A 12,832-nucleotide genomic window follows, 5' to 3' on the forward strand; every position below is an offset into this window, starting at 1 on the left:
AGAAGCAGCAGCAGCACGGGTGCAGTTTACTGGCTCTGCACGCATGGTCAAAGCTCCTGCCCCACCACTGAAGCCACCTGGCCCGCACTGGACCACAGTTGAGTTGTTCTGGCCTGCAGCACCCAGAAAGAATCAAAAACAACTTTGTCTAGATTTCTTCTCCTCATCTTTATAACTAAACATGAGATCCTTGAGTTTAAGATACTCCTTATTTTCTTATCTGATGTCATAATCCACTGACACTACAGCTGATGGCTGCTAAAAGGATTAGTAGGATTATGATTTCTGAGTACTCTGAGCAGATCCTGTTTTTGTGCAAATGTTCCTTATGTTGCGAGTGCTTTGAATACAAGTGGAGTTATTTTCTAAACAACATTTTTTTTAAGGAGTTAGCTGCTCTATATTTAAACCCTAGAAGGCCAAGTAGCTGATGGAATTATATTTTAATAGATTTGTGCCTGGAATTGAACAGCCTCCCTGCCATTACTTAATGCAGTTTGCTAATCTCCAAACATCTGTCTGCAATAATAACTAACCAGCCTCACAACTGTATTATGAATATGCCTTTTAGAAAAGTTGTATGCCTCGACTTGGTGTGCTGGGGTAGATGGCAGGGGATCCACAAGGGGCCCTGTACTCCTTGCTGGCAACGGGTGCATGTGCACCTCTAGGCAGATGGTGGGAGAGGGGCGGGGGTTGTGCTGCCTCAGCCCCTTCCCTGTTTGCCTGGAGGCACACACGCAGCTGTTGCTGCCAGGGAGCCTGGGTGGGCTCCAGACCTTGGTGCAGCTCTTTGCAGCCTGCCTGCTGTAGCTGCCCAGAGCCCGGGCCAACTGTAGTAGTACGTAGCTGGGAGGCTGCAAACAGCTGCACCAGGGTCTGGAGCTCCAGCAGGGATCTGCGGCGGCAGCAGCAGCAGCTGTATGCATGTCTTGGGCAAACGGTAGGGAAGGAGTCGGGTTGTGCTGCCCCAGCCCCTTCCCTGCCATTTGCCCTGAGGTGCACGTGCAGCCACCACTACCACAGAGCCATGCTGTGGTTCTGGACCCCAGTGCGGCTGTTCGCAGCCTCCCAGCTGCGTACTTGCAGCCTCCCAGCTGCCTGCTATGACTAGTTGGGGCTCTGGCTGGTAAAAGCTGCCCAGAGCCTGGGCAGCTATGGCATGCCAAGCTAAATATCCTTGCATGCCATGCTCTGGCATGTGTGCCAGGGGTTGCTGACCCTTGGTTTACAGCTTTCCTAGTATATCTTAATCTATATATAGTATACTAATTGGTTTTGTATTTCCTGCTCAGCAGATGAATGGAGCTATAGCAAGACTTCCCAGAAACAACTTAGACTTTAAACCTCCCTCCCACAATGCTGAGTCTACATATAAAATACATTTTTAAGGGGAAATGGTTTACAGCAGTAATTCTGTAGAAACTCATCTGAGCACTGAATTATATGAAGTATCTGAGCACAGGAACTGGGCCCATCTGCCCAGTACTTTTCTCTCTCTTGATTTTTTTTTTTTTTTTTTTTTTTCCAGTTGCATAGCAAGGTAATTGTGTTTTTTTTTCTTAGCCCCACCAATGTAACGTAGATAGGGAGGACAGCTCCCATATCTTGAGGGAGAACCTTCACCTCCTAAAAGTGGTGTAAGCATATTTGTGAGTTTTGGTTATGGTAGTCTTTTTAACTGAACTACTGAAAACATTCATGTTACAGTTGCTGTCACCCATGCTGGTAACATTTTTCTACATTTATCTTGTTCACCAAGAGATGGTACAGAAGAGCCCTAGATCTCAGGTTTTACATTCAGTATAGATGCTCTATTGAAGTAAATGTGGTGGTTTTGGTTTTTGTTTTTCCTAACAGCTTGTGTAATACCTTTTTTACAGCTACTAGAAAAGATACCTAATGCAACAGTAGCTGTTTGGTGGATAGGATTTATTTTTCCAAGTGGTCATTTGAAAATTAATGCCATATATTCTTTTTCTTCCTCATGTTAAGACAAAAATGTCCAATTTGACCATAACCTTTCGTTAGTTTTCTTCCTCTTTGGAGTTTTGGTGGTTTCTTTGCTTGCTGCTCCTCTTCGGTGCTAAATACCAAACTCAATGAATGACAGTTTTGTACAAAAGGCTGTGGCAGATTACTTAGTCAGAGGTCTTGTTCCTCCCCTTCCCTAACCCCACCTCCCTAATTTAAATGCCTAGTCTTCAAACTGTATTATGATCCCTAAGCTGCTCATTCTGTCTCTGCAGCAACACAACAATCTGTCTTTCTCCCCCTCTGGAAGCAAGAGCAATCTTCATGTTGTATGGTATCTCTGCATTTCAAACTGCAGCAGAAGTCTTAACTTTTCCCCCAAAATATTAGCCCAGTGTGCCATGCATTTTGTTGCTTTTCTGGACTGACATCTCGTGCACACCATGGGGTCCTTGAATTCTTCCATTTGTTGATCCATGAGTGTTGGGGGTGGAGGGTAGAAAAGAAGACTCAAGATCTATGACTGTTTTAAGTAGGGTCCACTGCAGAATAATACTTTTTTTTTGTGCAAAATTGCCATTTGTTGACACTTTTCTCCACAGTTCTTATTGCTTTTTCTGTCTGGGTTGTAAACTGCTAGGGACATCAATCCTAAACTCTAGTGAGGATGATGCGGATGAAGTGGTAGATTATTTAATGGCTGCCACCCATCAGTTGTTTGATACATAGAGTTAATACCCCAAAAAACTAGCACATGATATTGCAACCCCAGCAGTGAAGATTTTCACTGAATCTGTCAATTTGCTCTCTTCCCATCGCAGGGTGCTACTCCCAAAAGGTTGCCTATTTTTTTTTTAATAAAAAAAATGGGGCAGGCAGGTTTGGCCACACCTAGATAGCTGTTCTTTGTTCTGACTTTTAATGTGAGGAAAGGTTTAAAACAGATTTTGAAGGAAAGAATAATAATGGATATGAAAGGAAACAGGATAAAATACATGTTTTATTCAAGAAAGATCATGTCAGATAACTCAAATATCTTTCTAGGACAGGGTAACTGACTTAGCTCTTGTTTGCAGTAGACCCCGTCTCTCTCTCTACTTAAGCAAAGCATTTGACATCATGCCTCTCAGGAAATTCTTAGCAAATCTGGGGATAAATACAATAAATGTAAGGTAGGTAAGGAACAGATTAAAGAAGAGACTACAGTCTGGAAATATCAGGTTATATATCAGACCAAACAGAGATTGGTGGTGTTACCTGGGGATCTGTCTTGTTTGTTATTTTCATTAGTGACCCAGGTGCAAGAATCAGTGTGTACTTATGAAATTCATAAAGAGTGCACAAGTAGGAAGTGTTGTCAGTGCTGAAGAGGACTGGATTATTGTATAGGAAAAACTAAATAAGCTTATGTACTGGAGTAATAGAAATGGTATGACATTTAATAGTATGAAGCTGTGCATTTGCAGACTAGTACGTGATTGAATGTTCAAATGCCATGCATTGAGGTGCTCTCCACCTCCTTTTTACTTTTCTGGCTTTCTCCAATAGGATATGTGCACGTTAATTTAGCATTACTGTTTTCTTGATGCTTTCTTATTGGTGTTTGAAAATTGGAACAAGACTAGACATGGTAAATGAAGTTGTAGATTTAAGATCAAATTGATTTTGTATAGGTAGAAGTAAAGACCTGTTAGCAAAGTATACCCTGAAAGACAGATGCATGAAAAAGTTTTGGAAATGAGTAGGTGCTGGTAGGGAAAATGAAACACTTGTGAGGTATGAATCACTCCAGGCAAAACTACAAATATCATATTGCATATTCTGATTGGTGGCATACCCTCCCGGTTGGAGTACTGTTAACGGATTGGAATTCAGTAAAGAGCAGTAGGCGCATAGCCCTGATAAACACACACAGTACTGCTCTCTGAGGTGAGATGTGCCAAGGGTGGTAATACTATGACTGTTTTAAAAAACTGTCTTGTGAAATAAGGCATTCCCCTTCCCTCCTGTTAGCCCTTATTCTGAACCCTTCTTGAAACTTGGGCAGAAATGGGAATGAAATAATAAAGTGAATACAAAAGAAACCCAAATGTTTTGTCTGTTGGAGTCTACTGGAGAGTTGTTTTCTTTTCTCTTGTCTCCTATAAAAATAATACTGAGCAAAGTTGTGACCATGAGCATGATGGACCCCTTTCCACCAAAACAGCTTGAGTGCTTACCCCTGTAGTATTTTTCTCTTGTATCTGGCAGTGACGGGATTACTGACCCATTTATTTACTACAGAGTCTTTACCAAGAGAGGGAGATCTTAGTATAACTTGGGTCAGGGTGACAGTAACATTTGCTAGACTATTTTTAAACTGGGCATGGGTTTTTTTGTGCGTTAAAGAACAGAAATTAGAGCTGCTTGTCTAGATTTAGTTTCTCTCAAGACTTGGAAGGCTGGAAAAGGTGGTGGTGGTGGTTGTTGAAATAAATTTAGTGTTTTGTATGGGGTTTTGTGTCTTCTCCTGCTCACTTCAACTAACTCCATTGATTTGAGCTGTCGGATATCCTTTTGAGGCAGGATGGGAGCATCCCGCTGACTCCAACTGTTTTAAGGACTGGTGACAGCTGCCTGGATACACCATTAGACATCCTGAAAACTAGGGATCTCAGTACTATTTTATAACCTGAGACACCTGACTTAAAGCCCTCTCCCAACCTTTTCCCTTGGATTTCCCTTATTGGACCAGCAGCTGTGCAAATCCAATGGTGCATATTTACAACTAGTGAAGTGCTATCTTAGGCATTAAAATGGAAAAGTTTTTAATTAGGAAGAGGAGGATAGAGGTGCATTTGCAGGAGACACTTCCCCAGTTTAAAATTATCCTCTGTAGAGAGCCCCTAGTTGTGGAGTACTTGCTTCATCTGTTGGAGCTGACACTGATGTTTGGAGCACATGACAGCACTTGTATCCTTTGAGGCAAACATTTGCCTTACCTTGTGCTAAGGGTGTTATGGTTCTCATCCTAGTTAAAGTGAGGGGGGAATAGCTTGCATGTAGGTGGGAAAATTTGGTTTGGTTTCACTGTATTGTAATGTGGGTCACAGGTGCATAAAATGGGTACAGAACTTCTAAAGATAAAGACTTTTTTTTTTTGAGGGTGTGCCAATACATACACTGTACTACATGGTTTGAAGCAGTGGGGCCCAGCCTTCTTAGTAGGCATGCTACAAGGCAAGCCCTAAACCCAGTGTGTGACACTTGAATCCCCTTCTCCTTCCCAGTCTGTTGCTGTTCTCTCCACCCTCCTTGATCTGCAGTGTGCCTATGTGCTGTGGGTTGACCACCCTTTGTTTAAAGCATTAAAACTTCCAAAAGTAGTTAACACCTGTACTGTCACCAAGTGCTACATAATGGGCAGTTAGGAATAAATAGTACTGCTTGAAACCAACTTCATATGGAGTTATTTCTTAACATAATTGGGCAAAACCATTAACACTGTTAATGATTAACCATTAACTTAGTTGCAACCACCTTAAACTACAGGAACACTCTTCTATTGAAACGAGTAGTATTGTAGATCAGGGAACCCTTGCCTGGCTACCAGTAAGGGGTATGTAACCCCATTTTAAGAGCAGAAGTTTTGTAGCTCAGGCCACCAGCAGAGCAAGAGGTTAAGGAACAGCCCAGTAGTCAGGTCAACTGACAGGGAAGTTGTATGACCCAGCAGGCTTGGCTTCCAACCATATAAGCCCAGGGCCTGAGCCAGAGCAGGCAGTCTAGTTCCGAGAGCTCCTGGGTTACCAGCAGCTGCCCAGCTAACATTAGAGTTGGGGTAAGCAGCTCTGCAGGCCTGGGAACAGGGGAATTACTACCTGGGGCCCAGGTAGTAAGGGGCCCAGGCAGGCAGCTGTTATTTAAGGTTGGACCCAGAGCAGGTTTAGTGGTGCCTTTTAAGAGGGCTTACTACTGGGGTTACAGTTTTTCCTGGTAGTTGTGGAAGGAACTGAAGAGGAGAGAACCTGAACCCATTGAGGGGGATGGAGCATGGGGCTGGAGCAGGCCTTGGAGATAGCTTGAGCTTAAGAGGGACTAGGTACATGGGGAAACAGTCTGGTGCCTTTGGGGGGTGGGGCAGGAGGGTGGCAGTGCTGGGAGGGGGACCAGGATGTATTGAAAGAGGCCCCAGGCATGGAGGGCAGAACTTGGGGGCTGGAGTCTGGAAGCCAGGTCCAGAACAGCGGGCCTTGGTTAAAGGACCAGCCAGAGTAGAGGGGCAGAAGCCAGGAAGGCTGAAGTCCCACAGGGGGATAAAGGCCTGAGGTGTCCTGGTGACTTGGGGACAAGGGTCCCACCTGATTGACACAAAACACTTGTGAAGCTTGGCTGTGACTATGGGGGTGGCTAGAAGTCATGAATTTAACCTTTTTTAAAGGCATGTAGGGCTAGAGAAAGAGAGTGCCTTAGGCTCATCAGTCTCTGAGAGCAGCTTCCCTTTACAAAGTTTCCATCAAGACCACAGCAGTGCAAGGCCTTGAGAGGTAGGGCAGAGAGAGAGACCAACAAGGATGAGGGGGCCTGTAGGAGTCCTTGCAGCAGCACTTGGGCACCTAACCTGTTTTGCTGACAAACGTAAGTTTTGAGCCTGTATCAGGATCCACTAGCACTGGCTGCTTTACTTGTGAAGACTCCTGTACTGAGGATTAATATAAGGTGGTGAGCATACTTGCACGCTAAAATCTGTGACTTTTATCTACCGGGGGGGGGTCATTACTTTTCTGACTAAACCAGTTATTCATTGGTATTGTAATGCTTCTAAAATCTGTTCCTATCCTATAAAGCCCTCCTTAGATTGTTCAAGGCTTTGTGGCTTGTGACGCCACTGGGTTTTGTATAGTCTTTTCCCTAGGATGAATAAACTGTACAAGCATTTGCACAATTTGTCCTTTTAAAAATATTGACATTAACTCGGATATGAATCACTTCCCTTAATTTCACTTCTCTTGACTGTTTAAATCCCACCATATGTACTAAGACTCTTCAATTTTTATTTTCTTTTTTAGACATTACCTCTTTGCCTTTTTAAAAGTTCTCTGTACATGCTTGTCTGAGGTACAATAAAACTTTGAAAGGAAATTTGGTGAGTAGTTTGTATTGTTTCCGTCTCTCCCAGTTTGCTTAAACTAGTCCAGTTCTTTCTAGCAAATGGATCTTTTTTCAAGATCTAAAGTTTTTCATTCTTGCCTCATTTCAAAACCAAACTAATTTTAAAGAACACGCTCGGATCTAGTATTTGAACAAACTCAGGCAATTTAGATAACAGCGAACTACTATATTACCTTCAGAACAGATCATGGTTAATAACCTTTGCATTAATGTAAGAAGGGTATTGCTACATAATTTTAATATGTAAAACTGGCTTTCATTAACTACTTATTTAATATTTTACTTTGGTTTCCAAATTATTTCAATTGCTCTGAATCTCAGAAATTCCAGAAACTTTTTTTTTTTATTCATATTTGTCTGTCTTGGAAAAGGAGGGGCAAGGCTTCATTATCTTTTTATGAAAGGTTTTAACCCTGAATGTTTGTGCTAACAATGAACTTGTGGTCCTTTTTGAAGTTGGTAGGAGTTTTGCCATTGAACATCAGTGTGACCAGGATTTAATTTGGGAAATGAAAATCTGTATTTATAAAAGCATGTACCTATGTTTCCCTCCTTTCTGCTTAATCTCAAATTCCTTCCTCGCTGTATAATCATTATTCTCAGCCCATTGTAACTTGAAACTCTCTTGTAAGTGCAGCTTCCTTTTAAAAAAATAAAAAAAAAAAATATATGAATTTTTTTTTATAGGAAATGAGAATGCAGAGAGGTCTTTTAAATAATCTGAGGAACTAATAAACATTTCTATATGTTATATGCTTTAAGTCTTTCTTCTCTTTGAATTTTATGCTTTAAAAAACCCCAACTTTTGCTAGTAGAAATAACCATTAAGTTGCAGCTCCTCACAATTAAATTGTACATTTCTAGATGAAGACACTCCAAGTTGGGTTTTAAATTACACTTTGAAATTCTAATTGCATATGCAAACACTGAGACAGTTCTACTTTCTCTGATCTAAATATTGAGATCCAGAGCAGTGTATTTTTGTACTCTGTGAATAGCCCTTTTGTTCCATTTTCTAGCACTATAACCTCAGCTTCCTTTTTCCCCAAGCTTTAGCTTTAAAGTTAATTTGAACTTGGATGATGAAACTAAGAGCAATTAGTAGAAAAATGAGCTCTCATGCCTGCCATTTTATTCCATGGATGTACCTTTTGAAAAGTAATGAAAACTGGAAACTGAGGGCCTCCTGGGTGGGTGGGTGTTTGTTTGTTATGTTTTTGTTTGAGTTTTTTTGGGGGGGCGGGGAGTGGTTTTTTCCCTTCCCCAGTCTGGCTGCCCTATTTTAGATTTAGTTCTAAGGAACTATTTGCTAGAAAAGAATAGAGATGTGTATCACAGTCTGTCTGATGCTTTTAATTGACTATCAAACCTAGGGTTGATTGAAAATACTGTATAGTATTACCTCTTGCAGATGGTCATGCTCACATAAGTAATTGCATCACTTACTTTTCCTTACAAACCAGAATTAGGCAAGTAATTCTAGTCTAGACAAAGCCTGGTGACAAATTTAAGCCTTATTTTAAAACTAGTAAAACCACTAGATTTTTCTTTCCATGAGTCAGGTTGAGTAAAAGTGACAAGACAGCGGCAATTGCTGTTCTTTCTCAGATTACAGTAGTGCCCCACAAATGTGAGCTGCTGTTCCTGTGAACATACAGTTCCTGCCTCAGAAAACAGGTCTCCTTTGCTGTCTAAAATATGTAGTTTGTAGGCAAAAGAACTTGGAATGTAACATTTAACTATATTACAGAACACTTTTGAAACTGATACAAAGGTTAGAAAAATAAAGTAAATATTAAGTCTACTCAAATAACAAACTAGCTTAATTTCGATGAGACAGATTTGTGAATGTTTGCTACTCAATTGTGAGGAAAGGCAATAGTTTGCTAGTATACATGGGGATACTGAGTAAAGTGTTGTACTGTAGCATGACTTCTTCTTGGCTTGCCTTGAGACTTATCAGTGAAGCAACAAGGACAATGATTTCAAAAACCTTGTTGAACAGATAAACATAAGGCATAGAAATCCAAAGATGAAATGTCAGCTTGTGATCAATTGAAATTGGTATCTAGATGTTTTGCACAAACTGTCTGTACGTCTGTGTTCTGTGGTGTAAGAGTTTTAGGTTAGCACAAATTTGGTCACATTAGTAATAATGTCAGTGCTTTAGAAATACAGATGGTGTCCCATGTGAGTGCCAATAAAACTTACTGCACCATTGCATTTCTTGTACTTGCTCTAGTTTTGGGGGCAGGGGAGAAGTACAGAATATTTCTGAAGATATGTTTAATTTAAATTATTGGGACTTCTGCCTCTCTCAGGTTTGTACATTTTTTTCCTTCCGAGCCTAATAAGGTACTAATTTGTAACTGATAGAAAAAAAAATTTTAATCTAGAAGTATTTTATATGTAAAAATAACTAATTGGAGAGACATGTTCTATACATTGTGTATAGTAATTAGAGTTAAATATCCTTTATTATAGATGGATACATTTTAACATTAGACTTGATTTTATTGTCTCAATTGTGGATCTATGTACAACAATATTATAGATTCATGTCTTGATTTACTACTATATTTATATTGTTTTTATGTTGCTGGGCTCTATTTTTAGTATAATATTTGTAGTTGGGTTACTTTGTTCAAACTTATGTATATTATGGGTGTATGTGTGTTATGCTGCTTTTCAGAAGCATGGCATTTAGCCAGCATCCTTAATAAATTGAATTGTGTGTGTAATTAAAAAAAATCCCACCCAAGAAAACTTACTGAAGCAAAGCTGAATCTTAGCCATGCCTGCACTTTGTACAGTTTTATTTTGAGGAGTAGTGATGGGGGGGGGGGGGGGGAAGAGGCCAGTTCCCAGCTGGGAACAGAAGAGGGAAAACTAGGAAAGGGGACTAGGGCTTGTGCTGCTCCAGTGATTAGGGTGTTGGGAAGCTGGCAGACCGTCATGTTTCTGCAGTGTTGTGCAGTTAACATTTTGCACACACAGGTACCATCTAGTTATTTTACATAACAAAATGAATTACTAGACTATTAGCTGGGTTGCGAAGTCAGGCACTAAAACATTTTCTAATCTTACACTGTTGTTCATAGACCTTCATTCTGTCTCTGTTGGAGATGTATGACTTCTGGTGATGGAAAGAGTTCTCTGATGATGATAATTTATCGCACGAAGTTTGAACTCTGAATCTTGACTTCATTAATGAAGGCACAGCAGGGTTCAACTCATTTGGAGGCATGAACTTTCATAGGTGACAACCTACTTCAGATGCTGAGTGTCTGACAAAGTAGTCTGTAAACTACAAGAGCTCATGCTTGTCTGAACAAACTGGCCTATATGAGGTTCTGCCCTGGCCTGCCTTCTGCTCAGCTTTAGCTAATATGGCTATCTTTTTCCTCTAAAGTTAATCATATTAGCTGGCAGCAGCCAAAGGCTTTTATCCTGGGGAGAGGGAGATACAGTTGGTTTACAGCTTTTCTTCCTCCTCCTCTGCTATATAGAGCAGGTGTTGAGTGGATTGCTCAGCCCAGGGGATTTATAAGGAAGCCCAACCCCACTTTCCTCTGTCCTTTTTGTTTTTCCAGGGCTATGGGTAGGTACAACCAATGTGATATCCCTAGAGGAGGAGTGCAGTGCCAAAACTGTCTCGTGTAACTGGGGATACAATGAGGAGAACTTGGTCTGACCTTTCCTCCTTCACAGCTGTCCTGGTGACAACTGCTTCAGCAGCATGGCAGCTTGTGGATGCCACCCTCTTGGCAGCACTGTAGGCTAGGTGTTCATAAGGTTCATGTTTTGGTGGTTGCTTTTAGGTGTACTGAGAAGGTGTCTTCTAAGCTGCGCAAGAGAAAATAAGTTTTATGGCCTGAACCAGACTGTCTTTCACTTGTTTGAAGGCACTCGGTTGGTCTAACTTGGAAATCTGACAGAAAGAATGCTCTCAAGAATTTTTGCAAATCATGAGGGTTGTTTACAGCTTGTCTCTGACATTTTCAAAATCAAGCATCTATTTGAAAAGGCTGAATTACACAACCTGAATTGCTTGCACAATTGCTTCATGAAAATAATTTGCCTTTGTCTGTGTTCGAGCATTGTGGCTATCACTTTTCAGCATGTCACTTTCATCCTGTTCAACCGCCATATTTTACCACCTTCTACTTGAGCGTGTCCATTTTCTTTTTTTTTTTAACCACCAAATGTGGAATTGCATCTTTAAACCAGTTAATGGTTCCTTCATTTAGCAGAGACTTGACCTTACTTGTTACTTTCTGAGAAGCTTCAAATTTGCTATTGCTATACCTTCAGTAGTTGTTTACTACTGATATTTTAAAGAACATTTTATTTTGAAATGCTTTGTCACAGTGAGATGTCCATTCCCGTTATTTAGGTTGCCTAACATATGTGGCTTGAGGTGCAACAAACTGCACATCTTCGTGTGCCCTTTGAGGTTAAGACAGGAGTTAAGCAAGGCTGTGTCATTTCTCCAACACTCTTCTTGCAATGATTTTTTTTTTTTTTTTTTCTTGTGATGGACAGCAAGGTGATCCCTCTGTAACTTCCACATTTGGACTTGTAGTCTTTCTTGAAAATTGTCATGATCATGGCTTCCCTGAGGTCAACTGGGATTTCCTCATTGTTCTAGGCCCTTAAGATGAAAGTGTGGAGCTGTGATATGAGCTCCTCTCCCCTGTTTGAAGATTTTGGTGGAGATTCCATTAGCTCCAGATCTCTTGTCATTCTTTATCTGTTTGACCAAGTGAGGAAAGCCATCAAAGGTTGTAGGGTTTCCAAGATCATTTCTGACTGTGTTGCAGGATGGAGTTTAGAGCACTTTTGTCAACCACAGTCTTGTCTGAAAAGGTTGTAAAAACACTCCTTCCAACAGGCATTGATAGCTCCCCTTTCCTTGATCGGGTGTTCTTCATCCTTTAAATGTTGAGGGGGTTGTCCCTGAGTGCTTAGACTGTAGATGGCTGTGGCATTAAACTGTGCATATCTTGGATGTCAGCCAGATGTTGAATCTCCTTGGCCTTGTCTTCCCACCATCTGTTCTTCATATCACTAGGTTCTCCTTTGGATCTCTGCCTTAATTTGATGATTCAGTTTCTTTTGCTTAGAGTTGACCTTTGTCCTACCAAGCACAAAAGGCCTTCTGCTTGTGGTTGATCAACTCTTAGATCTTCTGGTGATTCTCATCAAACCAGTCATGATGTTTCCTGGTAGAGAGCTCAAGCTGCTCTTAACAAGCACTGATGATGGTGGACTTGGAAGGTACACTAAGAAGTGTTGACATTCTCCTACTGTTATTGATTGGAATTTGAGAGGGTTTTTTTTTTTTTTCATTTGAGGCACTGGTAGAAGAGGTTTTGCTTAATTGCGTTCTTGAGTCCTTCAAAGTTGATCCTCTGTCAGCATTGTTTCTGCTGCACCTATCATTTGGGAGCCAGTTTGAATTGCATAACCGAGTGGATGAGTTGGTGATCAGTCCAGCAATCATCAGCTCCTAGCATAGGTCAGGTGATGCGGACATCTTTGCAATCCCAGGCATGAACAGTGATGTAGTCACTGAAGTGTCAGTCAAGTGCCAATGCTTGAATTGCGGGTGTTGCCATGACATCTTTTGTCTGTTTTTCAATGTCTGTGGAATGGGGTGGTGGCGATGCCAAGTCTGTGTTCTGTACATTTGGTCAAAAGGAGG

At 41.1% G+C, this 12,832-nt stretch overlaps 1 protein-coding gene across 7 annotated transcripts in view; it reads left to right on the plus strand.

Annotated features, from left to right (window-relative positions):
* ACSL4 (acyl-CoA synthetase long chain family member 4) overlaps positions 1 to 12,832 on the plus strand; it is a 71,776-nt gene that overhangs the window by 26,153 nt on the left and 32,791 nt on the right. For 3 of the 7 annotated variants that reach the window (XM_019487806.2, XM_014607240.3, XM_019487808.2), the window contains exon 3: positions 7,023 to 7,099. The exons of the other annotated variants lie outside the window; for them this stretch is intronic. The gene's annotated coding sequence lies outside the window, so the exon portion shown is untranslated. The remainder of the gene's footprint in view (positions 1 to 7,022; positions 7,100 to 12,832) is intronic. 7 annotated transcript variants of the gene reach the window in all.

The sequence above is a fragment of the Alligator mississippiensis genome, chromosome 8, assembly GCF_030867095.1.
Source record: "Alligator mississippiensis isolate rAllMis1 chromosome 8, rAllMis1, whole genome shotgun sequence".
Lineage (NCBI taxonomy): Eukaryota > Metazoa > Chordata > Crocodylia > Alligatoridae > Alligator > Alligator mississippiensis.